An 18398-nucleotide genomic window follows, 5' to 3' on the forward strand; every position below is an offset into this window, starting at 1 on the left:
GCACCCAGATTCATAAAACAAGTCCTTAGAGAACTACAAAGAGACTCAGACTCCCACACAAAAATAGTGGGAGACTTTAACATCCCACTGTCAATATTAGACAGATCAATGAGACAGAAGATTAACAAGGATATTCAGGACTTGAACTCAGCTCTGGACCAAGCAGACCTAATAGATAGCTACAGAACTCTCCACCCCAAATGAACAGAATATGCATTCTTCTTAGCACCACATTGCACTTATTCTTTTTTTTTTTTTTTTTTTGAGACAGAGTCTCGCTCTGTCACCCAGGCTGGAGTGCAGTGGTCGGATCTCGGCTCACTGAAGCTCCACCTCCCGGGTTTACGCCATTCTCCTGCCTCAGCCTCCTGAGTAGCTGGGACTACAGGTGCCTGCCACCTCGCCCGGCTAGTTTTTTTATATTCTGTAGTAGAGACGGGGTTTCACCATGTTAGCCAGGATGGTCTTGATCTCCTGACCTTGTGATCCGCCTGTCTCGGCCTACCAAAGTGCTGGGATTACAGGCTTGAGCCACCGCACCCAGCCACATTGCACTTATTCTAAACTCGACCACAAAATTGGAAGTAAAACACTCCTCTGCAAATGCAAAAGAACAGAAATCCTATCAAACAGTCTCTCAGACCACGGTGCAACAAAACTAGAATTCAGGATTAAGAAACTCACTCAAAACTGTACAACTACATGGAAACTGAACAACCTGCTCCTGAATGACTACTAGGTAAATAACAAAATGAAGGCAGAAATAATGAAGCTCTTTGAAACCAATGAGAACAAAGAGACAACTTACCGTAATCTCTGGGACACAGCCAAAGCAGTGTTTAGAAGGAAATTTATAGCACTAAATGCCCACATCAGAAAGTGGGAAAGATCTAATATTGACATCCTAACTCACAATTAAAAGAACTAGAGAAGGAAGAGCAAACAAATTCAAAAGCTAGCAGAAGAGAAGAAATAATTAAGATCAGAGCAGAACTCAAGTAGACAGAGACACAAAAAACCCTTCAAAAAATCATTGAATCCAGGAGCTGGTTTTTTGAAAAGATTAACAAGATAGACTACTAGCCAGACTAATAAAAAAGAGAAAAATCAAATAGACACAATAAAAAATGATAAAGAGGGTATCACCACTGATCCCACAGAAATACAATCTACCATCAGAGAATACTATAAACACCCCTATGCAAATAAACTAGAAAATCAGCCGGGCATGGTGGCTCCTGCCTGTAATCCCAGCACTTTGGGAGGCAAAGGTGGGCGAATCATCTGAGGTCGGAAGTTCGAGACCAGCCTGACCAAGTCCCTACTAAACCCCATCTCTACTAAAAAATACAAAATTAGCCGGGGATGGTGGCACAGGCCTGTAATCCCAGCTACTCAGGAGGCTGAGGCAGGAAAATTGCTTGAACCCTGGAGGCAGAGGTTGCAGTGAACCGAGATCGTGCAATTGCACTCCAGCCTGGGCAACAAGAATGAAACTCTGTCTGGGGGGGAAAAAAAAAGGAAAATATAGAAATGGATAAATTCCTGGACACATACACACTCCCAAGATTAAACCAGAAAGAAGTCGTATCCCTGAATAGGCCAATAGAAGTTCTGAAATTGAGGTAGTAATAAATAGGCTACCAACCAAAAACAGCCTAGGACCAGACAGATTCACAGCCACATTCTACCAGAGGTACAAAGAGGAGCTGGCACTATTCCTTCTGAAACGATTCCAAACAATAGAAAAAGAGGGATTCCTCCCTAGCTCATTTTATGAGGCCAGCATCATCCTGATTTCAAAACCTGGCAGAGAGACATCAAAAAAAGAAAATTTCAGGCCAATATCCCTAATAAACATCAATGCAAAAATCCTCAGTAAAACACTGGCAAACTGAATCCAGCAGCACATCAAAAGTCACGACCGAGTTGGCTTCATCCCTGGGATGCAAGGCTGGTCCAACATATGGAAATCAATAAATGTAATCCATCACATAAACAGAACTAATGACAAAAACCACATGATTATCTCAATAGATGCAGAAAAGGCCTTCGACAAAATTCAACACCCCTTCATGCTAAAAGCTCTCAATAAGCTAGGTATTGATGGCACATATCTCAAAATAATAAGAGCTATTTATGACAAACCCATAGCCAATATCATGCTGAGTGGGCAAAAGCTGGAAGCAATCCCTTTGAAAACCGGCACAAGACAAGGACGCCCTCTCTCACCACTCCTATTCAACATAGTATTGGAAGTTCTGGCCATGCCAATCACGCAAGAGAAAGAAATAAAGTGTATTCAAATAGGAAGAGAGGAAGTCAAATTGTCCCTGTTTGCAGATGATATGATTGTATATTTAGAAAACCCCATCTCAGCCCCAAAACTCCTTAAGCTGATAAACAACTTCACTGTACCTTTTCATAGGTTTTTTTGAGGGAAGGCCTAGGAAGGGGGCTGTCATTGTTTATATACCTTTGTTGCAGAATTCCAGGTCCTTCTCAGAGGACTTGGTCTCTGAGATCTAGCTCTAGTCTGAAAATTGGACAAAGGATTTCCACTGGAGCAGCTGACCCCAGCTTTCTGCTTATCTGTTCTTGCTATCTTTTGATTATATATACATATAATTTATATATTTATCATAATTTATATAAATTATGTGCATATTATATACTATATATATTTGATTATTATATATATAATAGCAGTATCTTTATGGGCTACCTATCTGTTTTGCTCTAGAAGTACTAAATTCTTTTTTTTTAAATATTTTCAACTTTCATTTTAGATTCAGGTGGTGCACATGCAGGTTTGTTACATGAGTGTATTTTTTGATGCTGAGGTCTGGGATGCCAATGATCCCGTCAGCCAGGTAGTGTGCCTAGTACCCAACAGTTAACTTTTCAACCCTTGCTCCCCTCTCTCCCTCCCCTCTCTAGTAGTCTCTAGGGTCTATTGTTACTATTTTTATGTCCGTGGATACCCATTTATATGTGAGAACATGTGATTTTTGGCTTTCTGTTCCTGTGTTAATTTGCTTAGGATAATGGCCTCCAGCTGCATCCATGTTTCTGTAAAGGACATGATTTAGTTCTTTTTTTATGGCTGCATAGTATTCCATGGTGTATTGGTCCATTCTCACATTACTATAAATAAATACCTGAGACTGAGTAATTTATAAAGAAAAGAGGTTTAATTAGCTCTTGGTTCTGCAGGCTGTACAGGAAGCACAGGGGCATCTGCTTCTGGGGAGGCCTCAGGAAGCTTCCAGTCATGGCAGAAGGCAAAAGAGGAGTGAGGAGTGTCACATGACAGTGGCAGAAGCAAGAGAGAGTGAGTAGGGAGGTGCCACACACTTTTAAAAAACCAAATCCTGTGAGAACTAACCCACTACTGTGAGTACAGTACCAAGGCAGGGATGGTGCTAAACCATTCATGAGAAATTGCTTTCATGATCCAGTCACCTCCCACCAGGCCCCACCTCCAACACTGGGAATTACAATTTGACATGAGATTTGATGGGGACACAGATCCAAGCCATATCACATGGTATATAGGTACCACATTTTCTTTATCCAGTCCACCATTGATGGGCATCTAGGTTGATTCTATTTCTTTGCTATTGTGAATAGTGCTGTGATGAACATATACGTGCATGTGTCTTTTTGGTAGAACAATTTGTTTTCTTTTGGATATATACCCAGTAGCAGGATTTGAAGTACTGAATTCTAAAAGCCATCCCCAGAGAGCCCAGTGGCTCAGGTCCCTGGCTGCCAGTGCTGAAATTACTCCCACTTGATTCTGCTATTTGGGGGCTCCTAGCATCTTTTTTTGTGTGTGTGTGTGTGTGTGTGTGTGATGGAGTCTCACTCTGTCACCCAGGCTGGAGTGCAGTGGCATGATCTCAGCTCACTGCAAGCTCTGCCTCCCGGGTTCATGGCATTCTCCTGCCTCAGCCTCCCAAGTAGCTGGGACCACAGGCTCCTGCCACCGCACCGGCTAATTTTTTGTGTTTTTACTAGAGACGGGGTTTCACCATGTTAGCCAGGATGGTCTCGATCTCCTGACTTTGTGATCCGCCTGCCTCGGCCTCCCAAAGTGCTGGGATTACAGGTGTGAGCCACCGCTCCTAGCATCTTTATTGTACTAGGTTGCTCAGTAACAATATCTTTAACCTTCAGCAGCAGCTAGTAGACGGCAGACACTACTGAGATCCTCAGAGATGCTTCTGGCCAGTAACTTTGTTATCACCTCCGTGAGCCACCTCTCACTTGGTCTGTCCCCAGGGATATTGCCAGCCAGTGGCTCTTATCTCTCCAGCAGGCCCAATTCTCTGCAACTTTTGATCCCTTCCTCCAAAGTCTGTCATGGGGTGTTTGAGCATTTCTCCTTCATTTATTGTGGCTCCCTTAGCACTATGTAAGAACCTGGAAATGTTTTCTTGGGACCTTGATAGGGTGTCAGCTCTTGTGTCATGGGAGAGTTCTTCCTAATTGGTGGGCTCTGCTTATCCAGCTCTATATTTCTTTTTTTCTTTCTTTCTTTGAGACGGAATTTTGCTCTTGTTGCCCAGTCTGGAGTGCAGTGGTGCAATCTCACTGCAATCTCACAGGCTCACTGCAGCCTCCGCCTCCTGGGTTCAAGTGATTCTCCTGCCTCAGCCCCAGAGTAGCTGGGATTACAGCTGCCTGCCACCACATCTGGCTAATTTTTTGTATTTTTAGTAGAGACAGGGTTTCACCATGTTGGCCAGGCTGGTGTGGAACTCCTGGCCTCAGGTGATCCGCCTGCCTCATACCCGCAAAGTGCTCTGATTACAGGCATGAGCCACCGCGCCCGGCCACAGCTGTGTATTTCTGTCTCACATCTTGATCCAGTCCCTCAAACGTCGCTCCCAATTCTACTCTCCTGATACTGGCCAGCCACTTGGGCCAGGCACCATAATTCTGCTGCCTTATAATTTCTGTTATTCTTCAGCAATCCCATAACTTTCTTGGTAGGCCCATGCTGAGATTTGATGCTAGTTATTGGCATGGTGGCTGGGAGAAGGGAGCATATCTTGAAGAAGGCAAGTGTAATGTTGAAGGACCTCATTTGAGGCTTAGTATGGTCTTCAAGTTTGGGGAGGAGCCACGATTCCAGAAAGGCCAGCTTTCTTTCCTAACAAAGGAGAGTGGCCCAAGAAAATCTGGAGGATCTAGTGTCTCAACTGCACCAACCTGGGTTCTCTGTCCCAGTTCCCAGGTCCCACTGCTTCCTTACCAGGGCCTTGACTTTGTTATAAGAGACCTACCTCATCTGCAGTTCTGCGATTCTTTGAATTAAGCTCTTTCCTTCTCTTCAGCTCTGTCTGTCCTACATCTACAGGTGATGAGAGTCTTTAAATCGCACCAAGGCTGCCCTGTGACCTTCACAGTTTGCTTTCTATGGGGATTAACCAAACCAAGCCAGTCATTTTTTTTTCCTCTAATGCATCAAAGGTATCCAGAAACAGCCACCCAATTCCACAGTTTTTACAATTACCATTTCTCCTGTATATGTCAAATGCAGGGATGTTGTACCAATCAGCGCATCCCATCCCAGCTCATCACAGGGGGATGTTTGAGCAACTCCATTGATATAACGTGCCAAACCTTTTCACTGGCAGGGTCCTCCTTGTTAGCAGTTTATTCAATTCCAGGCTTCCTTCCTTAGAACCTGCCTCGTAGGCCCACTTCTAGTGTCAACAATTGTCTTAGATCAGATTCCCCAGCCTGAGGTGAGATCTAAGTGTATGAGATCTATTTTTATTTTTATTTTTATTTTTTTTTTGAGACGGAGTCTTGCTCTGTCACCCAGGCTGGAGTGCAGTGGCCAGATCTCAGCTCACTGCAAGCTCCACCTCCCGGGTTCACGCCATTCTCCTGCCTCAGCCTCCCGAGTAGCTGGGACTACAGGCGCCGCCACTTCGCCCGGCTAGTTTTTTGTATTTTTAGTAGAGACGGGGTTTCACCGTGTTAGCCAGGGTGGTCTCGATCTCCTGACCTCGTGATCCGCCCATCTCGGACTCCCAAAGTGCTGGGATTACAGGCTTGAGCCACCGCGCCCGGCCAGAGATCTATTAATACTGGGTTTGCCTGATCTTATGACTTACTTGGTAATCTGAGAGTCCTCATCTCATATGGGAAGTTCGGTTGTGTAGTTACTTGATGTCCCATAGTCAGATGCTCCAGGGCCCGGGCCCGGTGAGATGTTAGGAGCTGATTTTCTATTGTGGATAGCAGAATCTTGCTCTGGAGATCTAGAAGCATGCCTGCATCTGTTGTACATCTACTATCGTGGGAACTTCTGGATCCTATGGTTCAAGTAGTAGAGCTGTGTATACCATAGCTTGGCTGTGCTTCAGAGCTCTTTCTTATTCTGGGCCACTTAAAACTAGCAGCCTAAACACTAGCAGTTATATGGACATCACTCCATAAAAAATGGGTTGATTGTTAAAAACCTATAAGGCAGAGAGGGAAGCTTTAGGGAAGGGGTAAGAGCTAAGCAAGGGTTTGGCTAAGTAAAGTCTCACTTTGACATGATGGGGGAGGAGGGGTCATTTTGGAGCTGAAATTGTATCACAGAGTTGTCCCGCTTGTCAAATCCTGAGTTAAATAGACATTGGCCACCAGGGTGGTTATCACTGGCTCTAGTAAGGCAAGCAGGAGTCTTGGGAGAAGATCACAGGGGTAAACTGTTAGCAATCACTTGCAGTAGCTATGGACAAGGTATCAGTAGGTAGAGATCTGGGCGGGGCATTAACAGTATCTATGACATCCTCATTATAATTGAAAGACACAGGAAATAGAAAAATTTGAAAAAGTCACCCATAGTCGGCCAGGTGTGGTGGCTCATGCCTGTAATCCCAGCAATTTGGGAGGCTGAGGAGGGTGGATCACCTGAGGTCAGGAGTTTGAGGCCAACTTGGCCAACATGGTGAAACCCTGTCTCTACTAATAAAACAAAGAAATAATTAGCTGGGGGTGGCGGCACACACCTGTAGTCCCAGCTACTCGGGAGGCTGAGGCAGGAGAATTACTTGAACCTGGGAGTTGGAGGTTGCAGTGAGCCGGGATCGCGCCACTGCACTCCAGCTTGGGAGACAAGAGCGAAACTCCGTCTGCAAGAACAAAAACAAAACAAAACAAAACAAAAAGTCACCCATAGTCATGTTACCCATTGAAGCAGCATCTAAGACATTTTTGGTGCATTTCCATAAAGTTTTCCCCTGAGTTTAAATTGTTTTAACTTGTATTTTATATAGTTGTGATTATACACAATTTATTAACCTATTTCTTTTATCAATTGTCACCAGCACTTCTCATTCATCATAAGATTTTTAGAAACATATTTTTAATGCAATATAAATATTTAAACACTTATCATAATGAAAAGTTAAATTTAAGTATGAGAAGCAACTTCTAATTTTATATGATATTTTCAAAAATAAGAGTGTGGTTAGGGCTTTCTTGGGGATACCAAGTCGATACCATCCCTGGTCAGCTGTGAGCAGGTTGAATGTGTAGGTTGGTCAGCCCGGAAACTGGAGGAGATGGAGGGTCTGTGCATGTACATTCCTGGATGATGGGTCCATAAGGACTGTTAAGGGTCAATATTACAGTAGGGTCCAAAACTTTGAATGTCAGCATGGGAAAGCAGGTAACACAAACAGGTGCAATGTCATACCAACAGAAAGGAAATATGCCCCAAAAGGATAGTTGCTGAAGCAAATACTGCCATGCATTGCCTTCTGATGACTTGAGGAAGAATTGTGTGTGTGATGTGTATGAAACCTCCTGAGTTTTAAGGATTGGCCCATTTTCTTCAGACAGGGTTCAGGTCACATTCAGCAGTGAGTGGCAGCCTCAGTTCAGATGTGTGCCCTGAACTCTGTGCTGTTTGGGAGCAGTCACAGAATGCTGTCCTCACACTCAGAGGCCTCATATGCTCCATGCAGGTGACAATTAAGAAATCAGTTTGTACAATCACAGCATCTGGGTTTCTAATCTCTTAATCTCAGTCCTTTCTGAATTTTGGCCCTATCAAATCATTCTTGCAGCAGCCTCAGCCCTTACCTCAGCTTCAAATTAAGCCTCAGGGCCTGGCTACGCTACTTGCCTTGGGAGGGTCAACAGTGAACATCTCTGTTGAAAAGTCAGCCTCTTTAACAAGGCCAAGCTTTATTTTTTTTTTTTTTAGAAAAAAATTTATGTACATGTTAAAATAAATACAGGAGCCTCAACTTCTAATAAGGGCAATATGGTATAGAAGAAAGAGCTGCATTAGCCATCATTTTCAACACAGAAGAAGGGGAAACAATTACAGAAAAAAAGAGATTTAAAATTAATAAAAGAGTATTATAAATAGCTATATGATAACTGAAAACTGGAATGAAATAACTATATTCCTAGAAAAATATACAATTTAAAAATTAATGCAAGACAACAAAATAAACTATCAACAGAGTAAACAGACAACCTACAGAATGGGAGAAAATATTTGCTAGCCATGTGTCCAACAAAGAACTAATATCCAGAATCTATGAAGAACTTAAACAAATCAACAGGAATAAAACAAATAACCTCACTAAAAGTGAGCAAAAGATGAAAAGACATTTCTCAAAAAGACATACAAGTGGTCAACAAACATATGAAAAAATACTCAATGTCACTAATCATCAGAGAGATGCAAATCAAAATCACAATGAGATACCATCTCACACCAGTCAGAATGGCTATTATTAGTCAGCAAAAAACAGATGTTGGTGACATTGCGGAGAAAAGGGAACACCTATACACAGTTGGTGGGAATGCAAATTAATTCAGCCATTGTGGAAAGAAGTTCTGAGATTTCTCAAGAACTAAAAGTAGAACTGCCGTTTGATCCAGCAATCCTATTACTGAGTATATACTCAAAGGAAAATAAATCATTCTATCAAAAAGACACATGCACTCATATGTTTATAGCAGCACTATTCACAATAGCAGATGCATACAATCAACCCAGGTGTCCATTAACAGTGGATTGGATAAAGAAACTGTGGTACCTATACACCATGCAATACTACGCAGCCATAAAAAAGAGCAAAGTCATGTACTTTGCAGCTGGAGGCCATTATTTTAAGCAAATTAATGTAGAAACAGAAAACCAAATACTTCATGTTGTCACTTATAAGTGAGAGCTAAACATAATTTACATATGGATACAAAAATGGGAATAACAAACACTGGCGATTCCAAAAAGGGGGAGGCAAAGAAGGTATAAGGGTTGAAAAACTATCAGGTACTATGTTCGCTATTTTGCAACAGAATCATTTAGAAGCCCAAACCTCAGCATTAGGCAATATACCTACATAACTAACATGTACATGTAACTCCTGAGTCTAAAATTTAAAAAATAAAATTTATGCAAGAGAAAATAGAGAACTTGAATCAACCAATGTGAATAAAATGAGTGAAAATAATGATCAAAGTACCTCTCTCTCAAAAGCCTACAAGCCCATGCAGTAAAGTTTGCCAATTTTTTTATGTACAAATTTGGTAAATTTGTACCAATTCCATTTTCATACAAGTTACATCACAAAGTTGAAAAATCATATTTATAAGTTTAGAAACCCTTGGAAAATTTAGAATGGGAGGAAACTTTCTTCATTTGATAAAGTTTATATAGCAAAAGACCTATAATACACTTTAAACTTAATTAATAAGCTTTATGCACATTTCTTTTAAAAACAATAACAAGATATATATGCCCACTATTACCACTAGTGAAAAGCCTAACCAATATTAAAAGGAAAGTGAAATAAGAGGTGTAAAGATTGAGCCAGGCACGGTGGCTCATGCCTGCAATCCCAGCACTTTGGGAAGCCAAGGCGAGCAGATCACCTGAGGTCAGGAGTTTGAGACTAGTCTGGCCAACATGGAGAAACTCCATCTCTACTAAAAATACAAAATTTGCCAGGCGTCGTGGTGCATGCCTGTAATCTCAGCTACTTGGGAGGCTTAGGCAGGAGAATCGCTTGAATCCAGGAGGCGGAGGTTGCCGTGAGCCGAGATCACGCCATTGAACTCCAGCCTGGGCAACAAGAGTGAAACTCCATCTCAAAACAAACAAAACAAAACGAAACAAAACAAAACAAAACAAAAAGAGAGATGTAAAGATCGGAGGTGATGCAGATGATATGATCACCTACCTAGAAAACCCGACATATTCAACAGATAAACTATCAGAACTAATGAAAAATCAGCAACTTTCTCGGACATGAGAACAGCCTGTAAAAATCAAAAGCATTTCTCTAATAAGTAATAATCAACTTGAAAAAAATTTGTTAATAAGATTGTACTCATAACAGCAGCAAAAACTGTAATGATATCTAGGAATTAACCAAGAATGCACAAGACCTCTATGGAGAAAACATTTAAAATTATTAAGAGACATTAAAAACCATTCAAATAAATTATCACTCTATATTTTTGCATAGGATCAGGGGGTGATTTAATATCATAAAGATGTCAAATCTTCTTGAAAGAACCCGTACATATGTTCAATACCACTAAACCCTAGATTTTTAAGTGAACTTTTATACATGTAAAAATTATGTGATGGAATTAAAGTCTAAAGTCCATTTAACTCAATCTTAAAAACAATGCCTTTACTACTAGACATTAATGAAACTACAAAGCTCTACTTAGAAAAAACCATTAGTACTGGTGCAAGCACAGACAAGACCAATGGAACAAAATAGTGAGTCCAGAGATAGACTCACGTAGATATAACAACTTAAACTATGATGAAGGAGGAATAATGAGGAACAAAGAGATAGGCTCAACATGCGGAGAATATAAAAAATAGATTAGTACTCAATGCCACATATAAAGGTGGAATCTAGATGGATTAAAAGCCTACATGAAAAATAAATTAATAGCAGAAAATATATTATTATAACCTATGGGCAGAGAGGAACTTCTTTTTTTTTTTGAGATGGAGTGTCACTCTTGTTGCCCAGGTTGGAGTGCAATGGCATGATCTTGGCTCACCGCAACTTCCACTTCCCGGATTCAAGTGATTCTCCTGCCTCAGCCTCCCGAGTAGCTGGGATTACAGGCATGTGCCACCATGCTCTGCTAATTTTGTATTTTTAGTAGAGTTAGAGTTTCTCCATGTTGGTCAGGCTGGTCTTGAACTCCCGACTTCAGGTGATCTGCCTGCCTCGGCCTCCCAAAGAGGGAGGAACTTCCTAATCAAAACTTAAAAAACAAACTAGTGGCTTGTTTCCATCAAAACGACAGAATTAATAAGATGGTAAGCTGGGAGAAGATATTTGCTGTATGCAATATCAGACAAGATAGGGCGCATTCAGGGTGGTATGGTCATAGGTGGCTGCATGTAATATCAATAAGTAGTTAGTGCCTGGCGTAGAGAAGGAACTGCAAACGAACAATCCCAGCAGACAAAAAGGGAAAGAATATGAACTGGCAGTTTACAGAAGAGGAATCACCAAGGGCTAATAAGCATATTAGAGATGCTAAAAAATTAGAGAAATGTTAATTTATTTAAACAATGATATGACTTGTACCATTATTAGACAGAGTAATACTGAAAACCAGAATAATGGCAAGTGTGGGGTTTCAGGTCCCCTCCCACACCCTGGACCCAGCCTGTACAGTTCATCCTCATTATTCACGAAATTTCATATTTGTGAATTTGCCTACTTGCTAAAATTTATCTATAACTCCCAAATCAACACTTGTGGTGCTTTCATGGTCATTTCTGGACATGCTAAAAGCAACTAAAAATTTGAGTCTCCCAACATGATGTTTTTAGCTGAGGTTGAACAAGGTTGAACACTATGCTTTCTTGTTTGTGCTCCCATACTGTAAACAACTGTCCTTTTTACAATCTATTTAGTATCACATTTTTTGCATTTTTTAAATGTTTGTTTGGTGAGTTTGGTGTTTAAAATGGCCTCCAAGTGAAGTGCTGTCTAATGTTCCTAAGCCAAGAGGCTGTGATGTGCCTTGTGGAGAAAATATGTGTGTTACATCAGCTTCCTTCAGGAATGAGTTACAGTGTTGTTGGCATGGGTTCAGTGTTAACGAATCAACTATACATATATATGTGTGCATGTGTGTGTTTGTGTGTACATATAGACATATATATATAATATAAAATAAGATATCTTTAATTAAAAACACACATAAAACAAGGTTGAGTACTGATGGGTTCACAAAAGTATCACCAGAGGCTTTTCAGAACCTAACTTGTATTTCATCTTGGGAGCAATGGTTCAGTATTCACAAATTCAGGGTTTGTACAATTTTCTAGAACAGAACTACTGTGAATAATGAGAACCAGCTATGTGATAGCTTTAGCCCTTGCTCTTCAGATGTCCAACTCCCTCTACTATTCTTTAAGCAATGATTAGTAATCTCATTATTCAGTGACTCCACTCAATGGGACAGTCAGCAGACAGTTGCCTTTTCTTCTCACTCTTGTGTTCTGCCGGAGCTCCCTTTCCCAACTTTTAACAGCATGATTAGCAGATCTCATGGTTTTCAGTCATTTTTAATCTCATTTTTGGAGATTTTTAAAGTCGAATCCACTCTAAATTAAAGCCCCTTTAAGATCTGTCCTGGAGAGGGTGGGTGGGGAGGCACGATCTACTTTTTCTCTTCTTACATCTTGTTCTGTTGATGCTTTCCATGAACACTTCAGTGGTGAGGAGGAAACAAACGGGCAGGAATAAAGTCATAAGAACGGTGGGATGGGTGCTGATGTGATGCAGTTGTCAATGTCTGCAATAACAGGTGTCCAAATGCTCTCTCTCTCTCAGGGGCTTGATTTTGGCAGTCTTGGGAAGCCCTGCCCCTTTATGCCACCATTCTCCAATGAGGTAAGATTTCTCATTGAGCCGCATATACATCCCAGCTCCTATACACCAGTAGTAAATGTTTACAATTTCTTTGTGCAGGGGGTCTCTTTTTCCTGGCTGGCAATCCTCTTTGCTTCAAGGAGGCTTTAACATCCATTGGTGATTTCTGCTTGACCAACTGCTGAATCGTTTCCCAGGATCCTGCCATACTGAGAAGCTCTAGTCAGTCTCCTGGAGTCAGAATTCTTCAATCAAGAGGCAAGAACCTTTTTCATGTAGGCCTGAAACCCCTGTGGACACATGTCGAGTCCTCTCAATAGCATTTCTGCCCAAAGGCTGCCTATGATCCTGGCAGCATAGCAGGCCTCCAGCTGGACCATGAAATTCTAAATTCCCTATCTTCATGGACATCTCCTAGTTTGCCACCAAAAACCTGTTTGGAGAACATGCCATCAGACGTGATGGGGAAGGATAGTGCAGGGAGTGGTGGGGAGGAGAAATGTTAAGTGCTTTCTGATCTGAGGGACTCACACTTCAAAGTGCCTCTTCATTCAAGCTCTTTTTAAAACTCCAGTTTTCTTTTGTGGTTATTGAGAACAGTAGTTGCTGAACTGCTTTGCTATCTTTGATTATCCTTTTAATTTCCACAGGATCAGTAGTGATGACTCCTTTTTCATTTCTGAGATTGGTAACTTGTGTCTTCCTTTTTTTTCTTTAATCTGGCTAGAGGACAATCAATTTTGTTGATCTCTTTTTCTGCCTTCTCTGGTTTTAATTGAGCATTTTATTTGATATAATTTTATCACTTAGCATTTCATTGATTTTAAAAAATTGTTTTCCTATTTTCAATTTTATTGATTTCTGTTATAATTTGTATTATTTCTTTTTTTTTCTGTTTGCTTTAGGCTTCAATGGCTCTCTTTATATGGTTTCTTAAGGTGGAGGCTTAGGTTATTGGTTTGTGAGCTTTCTTCTTTTCTATTCAATACATTTAATGAGATAAGTTTCCTTTTAAGCACTACTTTTCTTGGATTCCATACATTTTGGTAAGTTGTATTTCCATTTTTATTTAGTTTGAAATATTTTAAAGTTTCTTTTGAGAGGTCTTTGATCCATGGGTTATTTAGAAGTGTGTTGCTAACTTCCAAATATTTAGGGTCGTTCCAGCTATTTTTCTGTTATTTGTTTCTAGTCTAATTCTACTGTAGTCAGGATTTGGTGTCTGCCATTAATTTTGGAAAGTTCTCAGTTATAATCACTTTAAGTACTTCTTCTGCTTCCTTCTGCCTTACTTTATCTTTTGATATTCTAATCTCACATCTGACACAGCTTTTGAAGTACAGTTCTTAGATGCTCTGTTCTGCTTCTCTTTTTAAAAAATTTCATTATGTGTTTCTCTTATGTTTCACACTGGGAAATTTCTATTGACCTGTCTTCACTCTCACTGAGTTTAAAATTTTCCTCAGATGTATCTAGTCTGCTGAGAATACCATCAAAGGTATTCTTCATTTTTGTTATGACATTTTCGATTTCTAGCATTTTCTTTATTTTTTTCTTAGCATTGCCATTGCCCTGTTTTCATTATCCATACGCTTGTGCATATTATTTGCTTTTTCCATTAGAGTCCTTAAAATACGAACCATAGTTATTTTAAATTCCCTGTCTGATAAATCAAACATTTGTGTCATATCTGAGTTTGGTTCTGATAATTTATCTCTTGAGAGTGTACTTTTTATTGGTTTTGGTATGCTTTGTAACTTTTTCTTGAAAGCTGAACATGTTTTATTGGGTTATAGGAACTGGGGTAAATAGGCCCTTGGTGTGGGGATTTATGTTAATCTGGCTAGGAGCTGGGCAATATTTAATGTTTGCTGTAGCTTTAAATGCCAGAGGCTTCACATTCCTCTTGGGTGCTTGTTTGTGTCTCCTGTGTTACGTTTGGGTTTCCGTAAGTGTTTCTTTTCAGAGAAAGTCTATGTCTTGTAGCTTTTTCAGCTGTGATCCACTGTTATAATGGAGCTCTGTTGGTGCAGGGGGAGGGATAGTATTGTATTATCTTTTGTTTAAACCTTAGCCTTCGAGGCCCTGCTTCTCAGAGCTGACGTTCACAAGTGTTTGCCCAGGTGTATAGCTTTTCCCATCTCCTCTTCCTTCCCTGAAGCCCTGGCCCATTTTGAATCTTGTTTCCCATTAGGTGAGACAACAGGGCTGGAGAGAGAGAGCAGAAAGGAATACCCTTCCTGCAGCTGGGCTAAGGCTGGCAGACTCCTTTCTCCTGGAGGGGTAAGCCTTTGCACGGGGAAGGTTCTGGTCCTATTTTACAGTGATTACTCCATTCCAGAGCCAGGAGGGGATCTTTCTCAGAGCTTCCCTGTGAGAACCTGCTGGAATTCCTGGATGTGAAGCCCACATTTGTGTGGATGGCCTACTAAGACTTTGATCCTCAAGAACTTCTCACTCTTATGCTAATTCACACTTCTCCAGCAATTTGTTGAAATTTTCATGTCAAGACTCCCACCAGTCAAGAGCTCCAGGCAGCTTCTGCTCCAGATGAGCAGATCTTGGCTGTGTCTTTCTGAATGAGCCTATTTCCCCAGAGTTTTTTGGTTGGCAGTTTGTCCTATAGCCTCTAGTCTCTGATTGATCCAAGAAAAGTGATTTATTTTCCATTTATCTAGCTTTTTATTATTGTAAGGAAAGGAGTGGGACTTTCAAGTCCTTTGCATGTTGGAAATGAAATCTGAAGTCTGGTTTTGATATGTTTTTTACAAGCTCTGTAGCAGGACAAGTCACACACAAAATCCCTCAGACACCGAGTTAAAGAAGAAAGTAGTTTATTCGGCCGGGAGCATCAGCAAGAATCCTGTCTCAAGAGGCAAGTTCCCCGAGTGAGCAATTCCTGTCCCTTTTAAGGGCTCACAACTCTAAGGGGGTCCGCTTGAGAGGGTCGTGATCAATTGAGCAAGCAGGGGGTACGTGAGTGGGGGCTGCATGCACCGGTAATTAGAACGGAAGAGAATAGGACAAGGATTTTCACAGTGCTTTTCTATACAACGTCTGTAATCTATAGATAACATAACCAATTAGGTCAGGGATCAATCTTTAACTACCAGGCCCAGGGTGTGGTCCAGGGTCTGCTTGTGGATTTCATTTCTGCCTTTTAGTTTTTACTTCTTCTTTCTTTGGAGGCAGAAATTGGGCATAAGACAATATGAGGGGTGGTCTCCTCCCTTAGCTCTACACAGATAAGTAACCCAAAAAGTGACTGAAGCAAACCTCAATCGATTTAGAAATTTATTCTGTCCAGGTTGAGAATGCAACCAGGAAAAAGAAACACACACAGTACAATCTGTGTCCTGGGCTTTTTCCAAAGAGGGTTTGAGGACTTCAATATTTAAAGGGGAAAGAGTGAGCAGGAGGGGAAGGAGGAAAGGAAAAAAGAGGAGGTGGGTGGGCAATGATGCCAATGATGGCTTTCTTGTGAGGCTCTGATTAGCACTCAAAGGATCTACAGTTTACATGTGAAAAGAACTGAGCTGGGGGGGATGTCAATTACACATTCATCTTGCACTCAGTAAATCTATATTTTAGGTTAAAGTAATCATGTGAAATCACAGCTGTTTGGGAACAAAAGAAAGGCGGTTTTTGCATGACTCAGTTATCAAGCTTAACTGTCCTTTTGGCAGAGTTTGGGGTCCTCAGATTTTTATTGTCCTTTCACAGATATGTCTAGGACCTTTTTTTTTTTTTTTTTTTTTTTTTTAAGACAGAGTTTTGCTCTGTCACCCAGGCTGGAGTGCAGTGATGTGATTTTGGCTCACTGCAACCTCCGTCTCCCGGGTTCAGGTGATTCTCTTGCCTCAGCCTCCTGAGTAGCTGGGATTACAGGTGCATGCCATCATGCCTGGCTAACTTTTGTATTTTTAGTAGAGACAGGGTTTCACCATGTTGGTCAGGCTGGTCTAAAACTCCTGACCTCATGATCCACCTGCCTTGGCCTCCCAAAGTGCTGGGATTACAGGCGTGAGCCATCGTGCCCAGCCAGGACCTTTTTTTAAGGTACTTACCATCCATATTCTTTCTCAGCTTTGTGGCTTCAGCCAAAAATTCAAGACATCAAAAAAGTTCGATTTGACATCCCATAACCTATATTTATATATCTATTATGTAACACGTGGTAAAGTGACTGAAACATAACAGGCACTCACTACATATTTTTGAATGGGAAAATAAAGAGAGGAAAAGAGACAGGGCAGTGAGAAGAGAGCAGGTGAGCAAGAAATGAAGATAAAATAGGAAGCATAAGGGCAAAGAGGGCCAAGATTCAAAATTTATCATAAATTATTTCAACATAAATGGCCTGAGCAGAAGTTCAAAGTGAGGCATTACATTTTCTCTTTTTTTAAAAAAAGTACTAAAAAAAGAGTGAGGCCAACAATTTTCTATTAAAAAGAATTAAAATCCATAGCTTTAAGCAATTGTACTTCCCACAGTGAAATATCAAAATATTTTAACATTATAGAGGGAAAAAGTGAATAAGATATATGAATATTAATATAAAGAGATTTCAAATGATACCAGAAGTTCAAAGTCAGAGTTTAGATAGGGGACACAGTAGATACTGATGTCTGTTGAGCATTAGCATGTGTCAAACCCTGCATTTGGCATTTTACAATTGTCGACTCATTTAATCCTTGGGACAGTCATATGAAGAACTGCAGCCATTTACAGATATGGGAAAAGGGTCTCAGAAAGTTCAAATCACTTGACTTCAATCAGTTTAAACAGCTGCATAGCTAAACTGATCTGAATCCACATCTGTGACTTGAGAGAGCCCACGTCCAGGATTACTAATGCCTGCTTTCCTAGTCTCAGAAATTTTCACAGTCATTCAACGGAATTATGGCTACTGTCCTAGAAACTGCAATCACCCATCTCCCTTGCATCCTTGCATCTCAAATAATAGTATTTGAGGGGAGTGCTGTGTGAGCTTCTAGAAATAGTCTTTGTATTATGTTTTTTTTAATGTGAGTCTGCTTTCTAGGGAATAGAAATATTCTTAAAAGGCAAATCGGTGCCTTGATTGCTTTCGACTTTATCCCTTCCTAGGTCTGCCATTCTCTTGACCCTAAAGATGATGGTCACATTCTTGCGATGGCAGAGCGAGGGGCTGTCAGTAGCCTGGGTTCCTGCTTCTTAGAGCAGAACCAACATAGAAGACATGGTTTGTCTTCCTCTGGACTTTCACCTGAGAAGAGCAGACTTTCGTAGCTCTTACATGGCTGTTTACTTGGGGCCACAGTTATAGCGAATATAGAACTTAGTACCCTGCAGGAGGTGCTCCACATAATGGAAATGGAAATATGCGGTATAAGGAAGGTCGTGTTGTTAGGTGAGAGGTGGTAAGTGTTCAGAATCTTCCAGATTCTGCAGAAATCTGGGCACACTTGTTTGGCAGTGGGAACATTTGGTTCAAATGGATCCTACTCTGCCCTGGAAAATGTA

General features: G+C 40.9%; 1 long non-coding RNA gene across 2 annotated transcripts in view; it reads left to right on the forward strand.

Moving 5' to 3' along the window:
• The window catches only part of LOC117079291, a 53887-nt gene extending 38921 nt beyond the window's left edge, over nt 1-14966 (forward strand). For both annotated transcript variants that reach the window (XR_004435356.1, XR_004435355.1), the window contains 2 exons: nt 12855-12914; nt 12993-14966. This is a non-coding gene — a long non-coding RNA (uncharacterized LOC117079291). The remainder of the gene's footprint in view (nt 1-12854; nt 12915-12992) is intronic.
• Nucleotides 14967-18398: the final 3432 nt, after the last annotated feature.

Source organism: Trachypithecus francoisi, unplaced genomic scaffold (assembly GCF_009764315.1).
Source record: "Trachypithecus francoisi isolate TF-2019V2 unplaced genomic scaffold, Tfra_2.0 Lachesis_group7, whole genome shotgun sequence".
NCBI classification, from domain to species: Eukaryota; Metazoa; Chordata; class Mammalia; order Primates; family Cercopithecidae; genus Trachypithecus; species Trachypithecus francoisi.